Source organism: Leucoraja erinacea, chromosome 6 (genome assembly GCF_028641065.1).
Source record: "Leucoraja erinacea ecotype New England chromosome 6, Leri_hhj_1, whole genome shotgun sequence".
In the NCBI taxonomy this organism is placed as follows: domain Eukaryota; kingdom Metazoa; phylum Chordata; class Chondrichthyes; order Rajiformes; family Rajidae; genus Leucoraja; species Leucoraja erinaceus.
In genome coordinates, this window is record NC_073382.1 from 82,851,820 (window position 1) to 82,867,295 (window position 15,476).

General features: G+C 49.8%; 1 pseudogene; it reads left to right on the forward strand.

Moving 5' to 3' along the window:
• Positions 1–14,313: 14,313 nt before the first annotated feature.
• The window catches only part of LOC129698447 (zinc finger protein 850-like), a 17,193-nt pseudogene continuing 16,030 nt past the window's right edge, over positions 14,314–15,476 (forward strand).

Sequence of the window (15,476 nt, forward strand, 5' to 3'; positions counted from 1 at the left end):
ACCCGGGTATGTCGCCAGATCCGGAAAAGTCCTCATACCCGGGTATGTCGCCAGATCCGGAAAAGTCCTCATACCCGGGTATGTCGCCAGATCCGGAAAAGTCCTCATTCCCGGAAAAATCCTCATACCCGGGTATGTCGCCAGATCCGGAAAAGTCCTCATACCCGGGTATGTCGCCAGATCCGGAAAAGTCCTCATACCCGGGTATGTCGCCAGATCCGGAAAAGTCCTCATACCCGGGTATGTCACCAGATCCGGAAAAGTCCTCATACCCGGGTATGTCGCCAGATCCGGAAAAGTCCTCATACCCGGGTATGTCGCCAGATCCGGAAAAGTCCTCATACCCGGGTATGTCGCCAGATCCGGAAAAGTCCTCATACCCGGGTATGTCGCCAGATCCGGAAAAGTCCTCATACCCGGGTATGTCGCCAGATCCGGAAAAGTCCTCATACCCGGGGTATGTCGCCAGATTCGGAAAAGTCCACATACACGGGTATGTCGCCAGATCCTGAAAAGTCCTCATACCCGGGTATGTCGCCAGATCCGGAAAAGTCCTCATACCCGGGTATGTCGCCAGATCCGGAAAAGTCCTCATACCCGGGTATGTCGCCAGATCCGGAAAAGTCCTCATACCCGGGTATGTCGCCAGATCCGGAAAAGTCCTCATACCCGGGTATGTCGCCAGATCCGGAAATGTCCTCATACCCGGGTATGTCGCCAGATCCGGAAAAGTCCTCATACCCGGGTATGTCGCCAGATCCGGAAAAGTCCTCATACCCGGGTATGTCGCCAGATCCGGAAAAGTCCTCATACCCGGGTATGTCGCCAGATCCGGAAAAGTCCTCATACCCGGGTATGTCGCCAGATCCGGAAAAGTCCTCATACCCGGGTATGTCGCCAGATCCGGAAAAGTCCTCATACCCGGGTATGTCGCCAGATCCGGAAAAGTCCTCATACCCGGGTATGTCGCCAGATCCGGAAAAGTCCTCATACCCGGGTATGTCGCCAGATCCGGAAAAGTCCTCATACCCGGGTATGTCGCCAGATCCGGAAAAGTCCTCATACCCGGGTATGTCGCCAGATCCGGAAAAGTCCTCATACCGGGTATGTCGCCAGATCCGGAAAAGTCCTCATACCCGGGTATGTCGCCAGATCCGGAAAAGTCCTCATACCCGGGTATGTCGCCAGATCCGGAAAAGTCCTCATACTCATACCCGGGTATGTCGCCAGATCCGGAAAAGTCCTCATACCCGGGTATGTCGCCAGATCCGGAAAAGTCCTCATACCCGGGTATGTCGCCAGATCCGGAAAAGTCCTCATACCCGGGTATGTCGCCAGATCCGGAAAAGTCCTCATACCCGGGTATCCTCATACCCGGGTATGTCGCCAGATCCGGAAAAGTCCTCATACCCGGGTATGTCGCCAGATCCGGAAAAGTCCTCATACCCGGGTATGTCGCCAGATCCGGAAAAGTCCTCATACCCGGGTATGTCGCCAGATCCGGAAAAGTCCTCATACCCGGGTATGTCGCCAGATCCGGAAAAGTCCTCATACCCGGGTATGTCGCCAGATCCGGAAAAGTCCTCATACCCGGGTATGTCGCCAGATCCGGAAAAGTCCTCATACCCGGGTATGTCGCCAGATCCGGAAAAGTCCTCATACCCGGGTATGTCGCCAGATCCGGAAAAGTCCTCATACCCGGGTATGTCGCCAGATCCGGAAAAGTCCTCATACCCGGGTATGTCGCCAGATCCGGAAAAGTCCTCATACCCGGGTATGTCGCCAGATCCGGAAAAGTCCTCATACCCGGGTATCCTCATACCCGGGTATGTCGCCAGATCCGGAAAAGTCCTCATACCCGGGTATGTCGCCAGATCCGGAAAAGTCCTCATACCCGGGTATGTCGCCAGATCCGGAAAAGTCCTCATACCCGGGTATGTCGCCAGATCCGGAAAAGTCCTCATACCCGGGTATGTCGCCAGATCCGGAAAAGTCCTCATACCCGGGTATGTCGCCAGATCCGGAAAAGTCCTCATACCCGGGTATGTCGCCAGATCCGGAAAAGTCCTCATACCCGGGTATGTCGCCAGATCCGGAAAAGTCCTCATACCCGGGTATGTCGCCAGATCCGGAAAAGTCCTCATACCCGGGTATGTCGCCAGATCCGGAAAAGTCCTCATACCCGGGTATGTCGCCAGATCCGGAAAAGTCCTCATACCCGGGTATGTCGCCAGATCCGGAAAAGTCCTCATACCCGGGTATGTCGCCAGATCCGGAAAAGTCCTCATACCCGGGTATGTCGCCAGATCCGGAAAAGTCCTCATACCCGGGTATCCTCATACCCGGGTATGTCGCCAGATCGGGAAAAGTCCTCATACCCGGGTATGTCGCCAGATCCGGAAAAGTCCTCATACCCGGGTATGTCGCCAGATCCGGAAAAGTCCTCATACCCGGGTATGTCGCCAGATCCGGAAAAGTCCTCATACCCGGGTATGTCGCCAGATCCGGAAAAGTCCTCATACCCGGGTATGTCGCCAGATCCGGAAAAGTCCTCATACCCGGGTATGTCGCCAGATCCGGAAAAGTCCTCATACCCGGGTATGTCGCCAGATCCGGAAAAATCCTCATACCCGGGTATGTCGCCAGATCCGGAAAAGTCCTCATACCCGGGTATGTCGCCAGATCCGGAAAAGTCCTCATACCCGGGTATGTCGCCAGATCCGGAAAAGTCCTCATACCCGGGTATGTCGCCAGATCCGGAAAAGTCCTCATACCCGGGTATGTCGCCAGATCCGGAAAAGTCCTCATACCCGGGTATGTCGCCAGATCCGGAAAAGTCCTCATACCCGGGTATGTCGCCAGATCCGGAAAAGTCCTCATACCCGGGTATGTCGCCAGATCCGGAAAAGTCCTCATACCCATACCCGGGTATGTCGCCAGATCCGGAAAAGTCCTCATACCCGGGTATGTCGCCAGATCCGGAAAAGTCCTCATACCCGGGTATGTCGCCAGATCCGGAAAAGTCCTCATACCCGGGTATGTCGCCAGATCCGGAAAAGTCCTCATACCCGGGTATGTCGCCAGATCCGGAAAAGTCCTCATACCCGGGTATGTCGCCAGATCCGGAAAAGTCCTCATACCCGGGTATGTCGCCAGATCTGGAAAAGTCCTCATACCCGGGTATGTCGCCAGATCCGGAAAAGTCCTCATACCCGGGTATGTCGCCAGATCCGGAAAAGTCCTCATACCCGGGTATGTCGCCAGATTGGGAAAAGTCCTCATACCCGGGTATGTCGCCAGATCCGGAAAAGTCCTCATACCCGGGTATGTCGCCAGATCCGGAAAAGTCCTCATACCCGGGTATGTCGCCAGATCCGGAAAAGTCCTCATACCCGGGTATGTCGCCAGATCCGGAAAAGTCCTCATACCCGGGTATGTCGCCAGATCCGGAAAAGTCCTCATACCCGGGTATGTCGCCATATCCGGAAAAGTCCTCATACCCGGGTATCCTCATACCCGGGTATGTCGCCAGATCCGGAAAAGTCCTCATACCCGGGTATGTCGCCAGATCCGGAAAAGTCCTCATACCCGGGTATGTCGCCAGATCCGGAAAAGTCCTCATCCGGGGTAGTCCTCATACCCGGGTATGTCGCCAGATCTGGAAAAGTCCTCATACCCGGGTATGTCGCCAGATCCGGAAATGTCCTCATACCCGGGTATGTCGCCAGATCCGGAAAAGTCCTCATACCCGGGTATGTCGCCAGATCCGGAAAAGTCCTCATACCCGGGTATGTCGCCAGATCCGGAAAAGTCCTCATACCCGGGTATGTCGCCAGATCCGGAAAAGTCCTCATACCCGGGTATGTCGCCAGATCCGGAAAAGTCCTCATACCCGGGTATGTCGCCAGATCCGGAAAAGTCCTCATACCCGGGTATGTCGCCAGATCCGGAAAAGTCCTCATACCCGGGTATGTCGCCAGATCCGGAAAAGTCCTCATACCCGGGTATGTCGCCAGATCCGGAAAAGTCCTCATTCCCGGGTATGTCGCCAGATCCGGAAAAGTCCTCATACCCGGGTATGTCGCCAGATCCGGAAAAGTCCTCATACCCGGGTATGTCGCCAGATCCGGAAAAGTCCTCATACCCGGGTATGTCGCCAGATCCGGAAAAGTCCTCATACCCGGGTATGTCGCCAGATCCGGAAAAGTCCTCATACCCGGGTATGTCGCCAGATCCGGAAAAGTCCTCATACCCGGGTATGTCGCCAGATCCGGAAAAGTCCTCATACCCGGGTATGTCACCAGATCCGGAAAAGTCCTCATACCCGGGTATGTCGCCAGATCCGGAAAAGTCCTCATACCCGGGTATGTCGCCAGATCCGGAAAAAAGTCCTCATACCCGGGTATGTCGCCAGATCCGGAAAAGTCCTCATACCCGGGTATGTCGCCAGATCCGGAAAAGTCCTCATACCCGGGTATGTCGCCAGATCCGGAAAAGTCCTCATACATACCCGGGTATGTCGCCAGATCCGGAAAAGTTCTCATACCCGGGTATGTCGCCAGATCCGGAAAAGTCCTCATACCCGGGTATGTCGCCAGATCCGGAAAAGTCCTCATACCCGGGTATGTCGCCAAATCCGGAAAAGTCCTCATTCCCGGGTCCTCATACCCGGGTATGTCGCCAGATCCGGAAAAGTCCTCATACCCGGGTATGTCGCCAGATTCGGAAAAGTCCTCATACCCGGGTATGTCGCCAGATCCGGAAAAGTCCTCATACCCGGGTATGTCGCCAGATCCGGAAAAGTCCTCATACCCGGGTATGTCGCCAGATCCGGAAAAGTCCTCATACCCGGGTATGTCGCCAGATCCGGAAAAGTCCTCATACCCGGGTATCCTCATACCCGGGTATACCCGGTCGCCAGATCTGGAAAAGTCCTCATACCCGGGTATGTCGCCAGATCCGGAAAAGTCCTCATACCCGGGTATGTCGCCAGATCCGGAAAAGTCCTCATACCCGGGTATGTCGCCAGATCCGGAAAAGTCCTCATACCCGGGTATGTCGCCAGATCCGGAAAAGTCCTCATACCCGGGTATGTCGCCAGATCCGGAAAAGTCCTCATACCCGGGTATGTTGCCAGATCCGGAAAAGTCCTCATATCCGGGTATGTCGCCATATCCGGAAAAGTCCTCATACCCGGGTATGTCGCCAGATCCGGAAAAGTCCTCATACCCGGGTATGTCGCCAGATCCGGAAAAGTCCTCATACCCGGGTATGTCGCAGGATGCGGAAAAGTCCTCATACCCGGGTATCCCCAAATCCGGAAAAGTCCTCATACCCGGGTATGTCGCCAGATCCGGAAAAGTCCTCATACCCGGGTATGTCGCCAGATCTGGAAAAGTCCTCATACCCGGGTATGTCGCCAGATCCGGAAAAGTCCTCATACCCGGGTATGTCGCCAGATCCGGAAAAGTCCTCATACCCGGGTATGTCGCCAGATCCGGAAAAGTCCTCATACCCGGGTATGTCGCCAGATCCGGAAAAGTCTTCATACCCGGGTATGTCGCCAGATCCGGAAAAGTCCTCATACCCGGGTATCCTCATACCCGGGTATGTCGCCAGATCCGGAAAAGTCCTCATACCCGGGTATGTCGCCAGATCCGGAAAAGTCCTCATACCCGGGTATGTCGCCAGATCCGGAAAAGTCCTCATACCCGGGTATGTCACCAGATCCGGAAAAGTCCTCATACCCGGGTATGTCGCCAGATCCGGAAAAGTCCTCATACCCGGGTATGTCGCCAGATCCGGATGTCGCCAGATCCGGAAATCCGGAAAAGTCCTCATACCCGGGTATGTCGCCATATCCGGAAAAGTTCTCATACCCGGGTATGTCGTCAGATCCGGAAAAGTCCTCATAACCGGGTATGTCGCAGTTCGTCTCTATTATCTAAGAAATACATTCAATTTCTGTTTTCTGTTGCGAATACGAACAATGAAGAATTAACATTTAAAACACATTTCCCCCACCCACCCCATATCCGTAATCATTAATTTTGAACAGAATTTAATTCCAGACAGTTGTGATCTTCCTTGGAAACCCCAGCGAGGAAGTCACGGTTTGTGAAGAGATGTGTGTGTGGAATAACCTGGCCTGATTGATGCAGGGATATTTCATCACATGAGAAGTGAGTGAGTGAGTGAGTGAGTGAGTGGGAGGGAGGGAGGGAGGGAGACAGAGGTGGGGATAGGGGGTTGTGTTGGGGTTAGTGGAGGAACTACACCTGGTTTTGAAGGGACTTTGTGGGAGCGTGAAGTGAAGACATTGGGTCTGGTTCTCGGGCTGCGACTGGATCGATAAGTCGAGGGCATTTCCACCCACATGGACTGTGGTGAGGAGATGTTGGGGAGGATAGTGTGGACCGTGTCAAAGGCTGCAGAGGCTGAGCGGGATGAGGAGGGAGAGTTTAACTCTGCAACAAGTTCACAGGAGGCCATTTCTGACTTTGATAAGGACCGTGTCGGTGCAGGAGAAGGAGAGAGAGTTGATGGGATGGGCTCAGAAATGGAGGTCCAGCAAGGATGGTGTGGATTTGTGAGGCAGCAACACATTCAGGGATGTGGAATGGAGGTCCAGCAAGGATGGTGTGGATTTGTGAGGCAGCAACACATTCAGGGATGTGGAATGGAGGTCCAGCAAGGATTGTGGATTTGTGAGGCAGCAACACATTCAGGGATGTGGAGAGGAAAGTGAGATTGACAATAGGGTGTGGGTTTACACGGACAATGATAATTAATGCAAGGTGATTGTGACCGGTGAAGAGAAAGTACTTACTCTGTGTGGAAACTGGTCGAAGAAACCCAACATCAAACCTGCAGGCAAACTGTTGCAGAGAAACCTCGGCCTCATTTTGTACATTCTCTGTTTGGAAACAAGGTGCAGTTTTAGACTAAGGATCAGTAAATTGGTAGTTGGCAAATGTTGTATTGAGTACAGCCAGTTTGAAACTCCTGACCCTGGGGCATTTTAGAATTGGCCGCACACAATTACACGGGGAAAATACATTCACTTGGTGGACTCTGCAGCTGGAATATTGTCACTTCAGTAATCTGGGATTTCACCACCATATTCAACCGCTATTGGCCCAAATCATTCATCTGTACTCCGCCTTTTTAATGTTTGACTCAATTACCTCCGACCACTGGTAAAATGTTCTCAACTAAATCAGACCTCGCTAGTGAGTTAATGAACAGAGAAGGCAACACAATGGCAAGGGACATTCAATATTCTCAAACGGTCCCAGGACGTTGCCGGCGAAACGGGAACAAAAGTATTCCAATTTAGATTGACTAGGAAACGGAGATGAGGAAACACTTTTTCTCACAGAGAGTTGTGAGTCTGTGGAATTCTCTGCCTCAGAGGGCGGTGGAGGCCGGTTCTCTGGATGCTTTCAAGAGAGAGCTAGATAGGGCTCTTAAAGATAGCGGAGTCAGGGGATATGGGGAGAAGGCAGGAACGGGGAACTGATTGGGGATGATCAGCCATGATCACATTGAATGGCGGTGCTGGCTGGAAGGGCCGAATGGCCTCTACTCCTGCACCTGTTGTCTATTGTCTATTGACACCAGTAGGAAAATGGCATATGCTGGTCATTTAGCTGTGGGAAATAAAGGAGACAAAACAAAGTTAATAAAGTTTGTATGCCCTTATCAAATCTAAAGTGGAACAATCTGATTGAATGAGTGATAAATCCCAGTTTACAGGACATCCAACATTGTTCAGTTTGTGGATACCTGTTACACCACTCTTTGACATGAAGTGAGACTGCAATGAGGTCACCCACCTTGTGAGAAGAGACTGATGGTGAACGAGTACAGAGACTGAGTTACAAAGCTCCAAGCACAGCGACACACTGAGATTCACAGTCTCACACAGTTTCTTTGGAAGGGCAAGCACCCTTCCTCTTTCTATCCAGCTCAGGATTCACACACCATTTGTGTTGATAATGTTTGCGTCAGATTAAAAATCATTTTTTTAGGAGGTCCAGAACCTGGCAGCCTGGTGTACCAACAATAACCTCATCCTCAACTCCAAGCAGACGAAGGAAATCATCATTGACTTCAGGAAGACCAGAGGTGGCAGACATACCCCCATCCACATAAACGGGACTGAGGTGGAGCGCGTCTCCAACTACAAATTCCTCGAGGTACACATCTCAGAGGATCTGTCCTGGTCCCTCAATACCACCAAATTGATCAAAAAGGCGCAGCAGCGCCTTTACTTTCTGAGGAGGCATCTTGACCATCAAGAAAGCTCACCTGTCCCCCCAGATCCTGTCCAACTTTTACCGCTGTACCATGGAAAGCATCCTGACCACCTGCTTCACGGTATGGTACAGCAGCTGTACCACAGCTGACAGGAAGGCACTGTAACGGGTGGTGAAAACCGCTCAGCACATCATTGGTACCCCGCTCCCTGCCATGGATGCCCCCCACCGAAAATGGTGTCTGATACGGGCCGGGAAAATCATCAAGGACCTCTCTAACCCTAACCATGGACTGTTTGCCCTTCTCCCATCAGGGATGCGGTACAGGAGCCTCAGGTCTCGCACAAGCAGGATGAGGAACAGCTTTTTCAATAACACCATTACACTGCTGAACCCGTCGCTAGCTATCTTTAGACTCTCCTATTTGTATACAGTTATTTGCCTATGTATCAGTTTTAATTCATCCACAATCCACACATTGTTAACCAGTATTTTTATTTATTTTTATTGTATGCTTATTTTGTATTTTTAGTTTTACTTCTACTATCTTGCACTATGACCAGACGCTAAACTGCATTTCGTTGTACCTATACTCGTATTTGTGCAATGACAATAAAGTTGAATTGAATTGAATCTTGTAAAAGCTAATTTGGACAAAACAAATCGGGAATTTCCTGAGGTCACAAATACATTGGATAAGTTTAGACGTGGAACCTCCTTATATTAAATGCTATTAGTGGGTGGCAAATGTCTAAGATCATGGCAAATGAGGGAATCTGCTGTTTTGTAAGGAAGGGAACATGATCAATATTCACGCCTTGCAGCTATGTTAGAGCTTTAGCTCAAGTTCAAGTTCAAGTGAGTTTATTGTCATATGTCCCTGATAGGACAATGAAATTCTTGCTTTGCTTCAGCACAACAGAACATAGTAGGCATTGGCTACAAAACAGATCAGTGTGTCCATATATCATTATATGTCCATATACCATTATAACAGTTTAAACTATATCCAAATGTATCAGATCACAGTGGGTTTAGGGGGTTACAAATGAGGTGCATTTGAGAATCAGGATCATACATTATTTTCAAACTTAGTACAATATTGAATGCAATTTTCTCCCGAGCTTTTAATTTCACTCAAGGAGGAACCTGCAGCCAATATTTTCATTAGCATCCAAATAGTTCCTGCATCTTGCAGTTTTCTCCAAGTTCAACATCACAGAGTGCACCAAGTTCTTCACAGCCTCTGAGAATAACCCACATAACCATCTTGCATTTCTGTAAAACAAACGTCACCATTTGAAGTGGTGACGAGTGGGCAACAGAATGGTGAGGACGTTGAACATCCTCAATCAGTCCCTGAGGATTGCTGGAGAAATGGGAAAAATAAAATCCACATGAGCATGGATACATTAGATTGACCAGAAAGCCCAAATGGGTAAAATGGCAGATGCTGATAATTTAGTTTCATTAAGTTTCTAGTGGAAACAATGGAGACAGAAATACATTGATAAAGTATCATGTTGGAAGGAACTGTAGATGCTGCTTTACACCGAATATAGACTACAAAAGTAACTGGGCGGGAGTAACTGGGCGGGGCAGGCAGCATCTCTGGAGAGAAGGAATGGGTGACATTTCGGGTCAAAGAAGTCTGGGTCTGAAGAAGGGTCTCGACCTGAAACATCACCCATTCTTTCTCTCCAGATGCTGCCTGTCCTGCTGAGTTACTCCAGCATTTTGAGTCTCTCTTCATTATTCATTACGTTTCTATGTCCTTGTAAAATCTAAAGCAGAACAGACTGGTACAGTCTAATAAATGGTTGTAGGAGTGGAATATCACACGTTAGAAATTTAAAACCTTACATAGACTATATTACTCAAAAACTAAAATAAGTAAACATTTTCCAAATGTCTCCCCCATCTGTGATAAATGTCTATCCCATGAAGCAACTATAGCACATTCCTTTGTTTTTTGTAGAAAAATCCAAACATTTTGGAATTACATTTTTGAAATTTTTACAAAATTATTTAAAATAAAACTGAAACCGAACGCAGAATTGATTATTTTTGGAACCATGGAAGGCAGCCCTGAGCTAACTGCGTCCCAAAATAGCCGACTTAATTACGGTTTAATAATGGGAAAAAAACTCGTACTTAAATTCTGGAAAAACGCCCCAACACCAACAATAAATATGTGGATTTCAAATATGTTCGAAACGTTACACCCGGAAGATATGAGATTCCTTCTAGCAGGAAAACCAGACCATTTCCAAAAGATTTGGTCTCCATTTATCGACTTGCTACAAGTATAAGGTGCAACAGATACTGCAAATAAATGGTTTCAGGACCTGGTGAGGGGGGAGGAAAAATGCAAAGTTTGTTTATCCCTTTTAGCTCTTTTTTTTAAAAACTTTTAATATATCTTCTGTTTTCTTTTTCTCTTTTTCTTTTTCTATGGCTTGCTTCGTAACTCTTTTCATGTCTAAGGGTCTCTTTTGATCACTCTTTTACACACTTACTATCCTATTTAACTCTCTTTACTTTTCTTCTTTTCAAAGTTTAAAATATAAAGTGGTACAGGAAATGTATTATGTTATTTTTGGCTTATATTATTGTAATGTACACTACTAATAAATAAAATTATATTTAAAAAATGAATAAATTAAAAAAAGAAAGTATTGAACACGGAGTTCCGTTTCTAGATCCCATTTAAACCACACCTTTACCTGAAGTGAACCTGTAGTAAGGTCGCCTACCTTGTGGGAAGAGACTGATGGTGAACGAGTCCAGAGACTGGGCAGCAAAGCACCAAGCACGGTGACACACTGACTTCCCCAGTCTCACGCTGTGTCTTATCAAACTACAGGACCTTCCTCTTCCTCTCCTGCTCAGGGTTTAGAAATCACTTCTGTTGAAAGTGTTTGTGTCAGTGTAAAACCCATCTTGTCAAACCTTATTCGGCAAAGGAAAATTGGAATTTACTGAGCTCAAACATGCATTGGATGCGTTGAGACATGGAACCTCATCATTCTAAATGGGAAGGGGGAAAAGGGGAAGTACAACAGGATCTGGGGGTCCTTGTTCATCAGTCTATGAAAGTAAGCATGCAGGTACAGCAGGCAGTGAAGAAAGCCATTTGGCCTTTATAACAAGAGGAGTTGAGTCTAGGAGCAAAGAGGTCCTTCTGCAGTTGTACAGAGCCCTGGTGAGACCACACCTGGAGTATTGTGGGCAGTTTTTGGTCCCATAATTTGAGGAAGGACATTCTTGCTATTGAGGGAGCCCAGCCTAGGTTCACCAGGTTAATTCCCGGGATGGCGGGACTGTCATAAGCTGAGAGAATGGAGCAGCTGGGCTTGTACACTCTGGCGTTTAGAAGGAGGAGAAGGCATCTCATTGAAACATATAAGATTGTTAAGTGTATGTACACGCTAGAGGCAGGAAACATGTTGCCGATGTTGGGGGAGTCCAGAACCAGGGGCCACAGTTTAAGAATAAGGAGTAAGCCATTTAGAACAGAGACCAGGAAACACTTTTTCTCACAGAGAGTTGTGAGTCTGTGGAATTCTCTGCCTCAGAGGGCGGTGGAGGCAGGTTCTCTGGATGCTTTCAAGAGAGAGCTGGATAGGGCTCTTAAAGATAGCAGAGTCAGGGGATATGGGTAGAAGGCAGGAACGGGGTACTGATTGCGGATGATCAGCTATGATCACATTGAATGGCGGTGCTGGCTGGAAGGGCCGAATGGCCTCTACTCCTGCACCTATTGTCTAAAGGTTATTGAAGGATAACAAATGTCAAGGGTATTGGGGAATGAGAGTATCTATTGTTGTGTAATGAGTATGTGCCAATCTTCTTGTATCTGTAGTGATGTTCTGATTGAGTTTAGTTTTGAGACACAGCATGGAAACTTGCCCTTCTGCCCTCTGTCCGTCCAACCACTGATCACCCGTTCACACTCGTTCTGTTCTCTCACTTTCCCATCCGCTCCCTACACACTACAGGCAATTTATGGAGGTCCAGTAACCTACATCCCCACTCATTCGTGGCCACAGGGAGCATGCTATCTCCACCCAGAGAGCACCCGAGGTCAGGATTGAACCATGGTCTCCGGCACTGTGAGGCAGCAGCTCTAACATCTGTGTCACTGTGATTTGGGTGGTTTGGCTGTTTAAAACGACGTGAGTTTTGGGTTGAGGAGAACACAAACCAGTAGATGTGATATTAAAATGCTGAATTTACTCAGTTATTCCAATATTCAGTGTAATTATCTCCTGAGTTTCACACAGGTAAACCCACCAGTCACCAGCCTCATCATCATCCAATTTCTTCTGCAACTTTCAGTTTTCTCCAAATCAAACCGCACAGTTTGCACCAAGACCTCCACAACCTCTGGGAATAAATCACGCCCCTTGCAGTTCAATTCAGTTTAGTTCAGTGTCATGTTCGTGAGGTAAAGAGAAAAGCTTTTGCAGAATGCTAACCAGCCTGGGGAAAGACAAGTATAATTAATGCTATTCACAACTGAAGTTAGAATTGTTTCCAGTAACACATATTCAAGCAGATGACTGTGTGATGTTTGAAATGTCTATGATAATGGCAAATGACAGAATCTGTTGTTTTGTAATAAATGGAAGGTCAATATTCTTGCCTGTTCATGCTGTAGTTGGTCCGATAGATCAAACTAATATTCATTGCATCAGATCATGGCGGAGGTTGGACTTAGGAGGTCACCAATGAGCTGCATATGATCATCGCTACTACAATTTATCAAAGTCCAATATTGAGAGCAAATTTCTCCTCAGTTCTGAATTTCACTCAAGGTAGAACCTCCAGCAAACATCTTCACAATCACTAGTTTTTCCCTCTGTCATTTGGTGTTCTCCAAGCACAACCTCACAGAGTAGCACCAAGATCTTCACAGCCTAGAAATATAGACACGAGAGATACATTGTGTTCCAGGTGTACACTGGCCCTATACCCAAACTCTATCCCCATTACATTGATGCTGCATTGATGCTAGAAAATATATCCACAATATGCAAACACAATCCATACCCAGGATTGTTTGGTCATGTTAGTGGAGTGGCACAAATTGACCCAGTCACCATCATAATTTGGAAAGACATTGCTGGTCCTTCGTTATTTGTGGGCTACTCCTATCATTTACATAATTTACTAAACACATCCATCAGTGGTGGAATAAGGATGGTCACATCCTCATGGGTTAAAACTGGAAGCCTAAACACTGAGGCCCACATCCAAAAACATAGATTTATCAGCAAAACATCTTGAGGGAATCACAATGTGTAGCTCATCATCAACTCAGGAGTTAGTGTCGCCCTCATTGTGACAAGAAAACTAATCAGGCTCCTTCCTTAATCCGGGTTAACAACTAATTTCCCCCATATTGTGTGAATTCTGCAGAGAAATGCAATTCATTTTTATTGCTGCTCACCCTGTTTTAGATATTTTTCCCCAGTTCCTGAATCTTTCTCTTCATAATTCATCTCATCTCCCCGTCCACCCCACACTGTCCATCACTCTCACATTCTAAACGTAGAAACATAGACAATATCACACACACACATATACATTTCTCCAGTTTCTTTCTTGTGGACCTCGAATTACTTGTTTCTAATTATTTGCATTTATAATAAAAAATATTATTTTCTTTTTTCATTCGTTCATTCAACGTGTGTCCCTGTATCAAATGCTAATATTGTGGATATGGGGCTGGGGCTGACAGTGACAGTGACGGGGAGAAGAGACAAGACAGGCCCGGTGGATGGATCCATCATTGTGGCTGTCAGGCAGCAACTCTACCGCTGCGCATGCGCCACCTTCACCGCCCGCCCCCGTCACTCACCGCTGGTGGACCCTAACCCTCTAGGATCTTTGGGCAGCGCTGCTCTAAGATCTTTGCTCATTTCCGTCTCATCTGCCCCCGGGAGCAAAGATTATAGAGGATCTTTGCCCGGGAGGGTCCGTGCTCCCCCCGCGCTCTGTCTCCAGGTGGGGTGAGCCGAGCCCGAGCGCCCGTGGAGCGGGGTGAGCCGAGCCGAGCCCGAGCGCCCGTGGTCCTCCAGGCGGGGTGAGCCGAGCCCGAGCGCCCGTGGCCCTCCAGGCGGGGTGAGCCGAGCCCGAGCGACCGTGGTCCTCCAGAGCGGGGTGAGCCGAGCCCGAGCAAAGATCCTAGCGAGCCCGAGCGCCCGTGGTCCTCCAGAGCGGGGTGAGCCCGAGCGAGCCGAGCCCGAGCGCCCGTGGTCCTCCAGAGCGGGGTGAGCCGAGCCCGAGCGCCCGTGGTCCTCCAGGGGGCGGGGCGGGGGTGACGTGACGTCACGGGGCGGCTCCAGTCTCTGACCGCGAGCCCGCCCGGCACCGTGACGTCACTGGGTGGAGTGGAGGCTCGGGGATGTTGAAGGCCGGGCTGGGGCTGATGGAGGAAGAGTAATGTCGGGGATTCGTTTCTCTCTCTCACCCCGCACTGACACCTCACCACCACCTCACCCCCCCTCCCCCACTCACCCCTCCCCCCAACTCAACCCCTCCCCCCACTCAACCCCCTCACCCCCCCTCCCCCCACTCACCCCCTCACTCACCCTCCCCCCACTAACCCCCTCACTCACCCCCCCCCCCACTCAACCCCCTCAGCCTCACCCCCCCTCACCCCCTCCCCCCACTCACCCCCCACTCACCCCCCCCCCACTAACCCCCCTCACCCCTCCCCCCCCCCCACACCCCTCACTCCCCCCTCCCCCCATTCCCCCTCACTCACCCTCCCCCCACTAACCCCCCTCACCACCACCTCCCCCACTCACCCTCGCCCACTCACCCTCACCCTCACCCCCCTCCCCCACTCACCTTCACCCCCTCCCCCACTTACCACCCCCCCACCCACCCTCACCCCCTCACCCTCCCCCCCCACCTCCCCCACTCATCACCCCCTCCCCATCCCAAAAACCCCTTGACCCTCAGTCTTTCCCTCCCCCTTCACCTCCCCCCCCCCCCCCCCCCCCCCCCAAGCACCAGTATTGTTGCCGTGTTAGTGATGTCCTGTTTGCCAGCATGTTGACCCTCTGTGTTCCCCTCCTGCAGGGTTTAGGACCCATTGCTGTGGACGGAGAGACGGGGACGTGAGCGGCCATTGAGAGCAGCCAGGGTGCTGGTGAGACCCCCCCCCCCTCCATCTGGTGGGGGAGTAGTGTCAGGGATGAG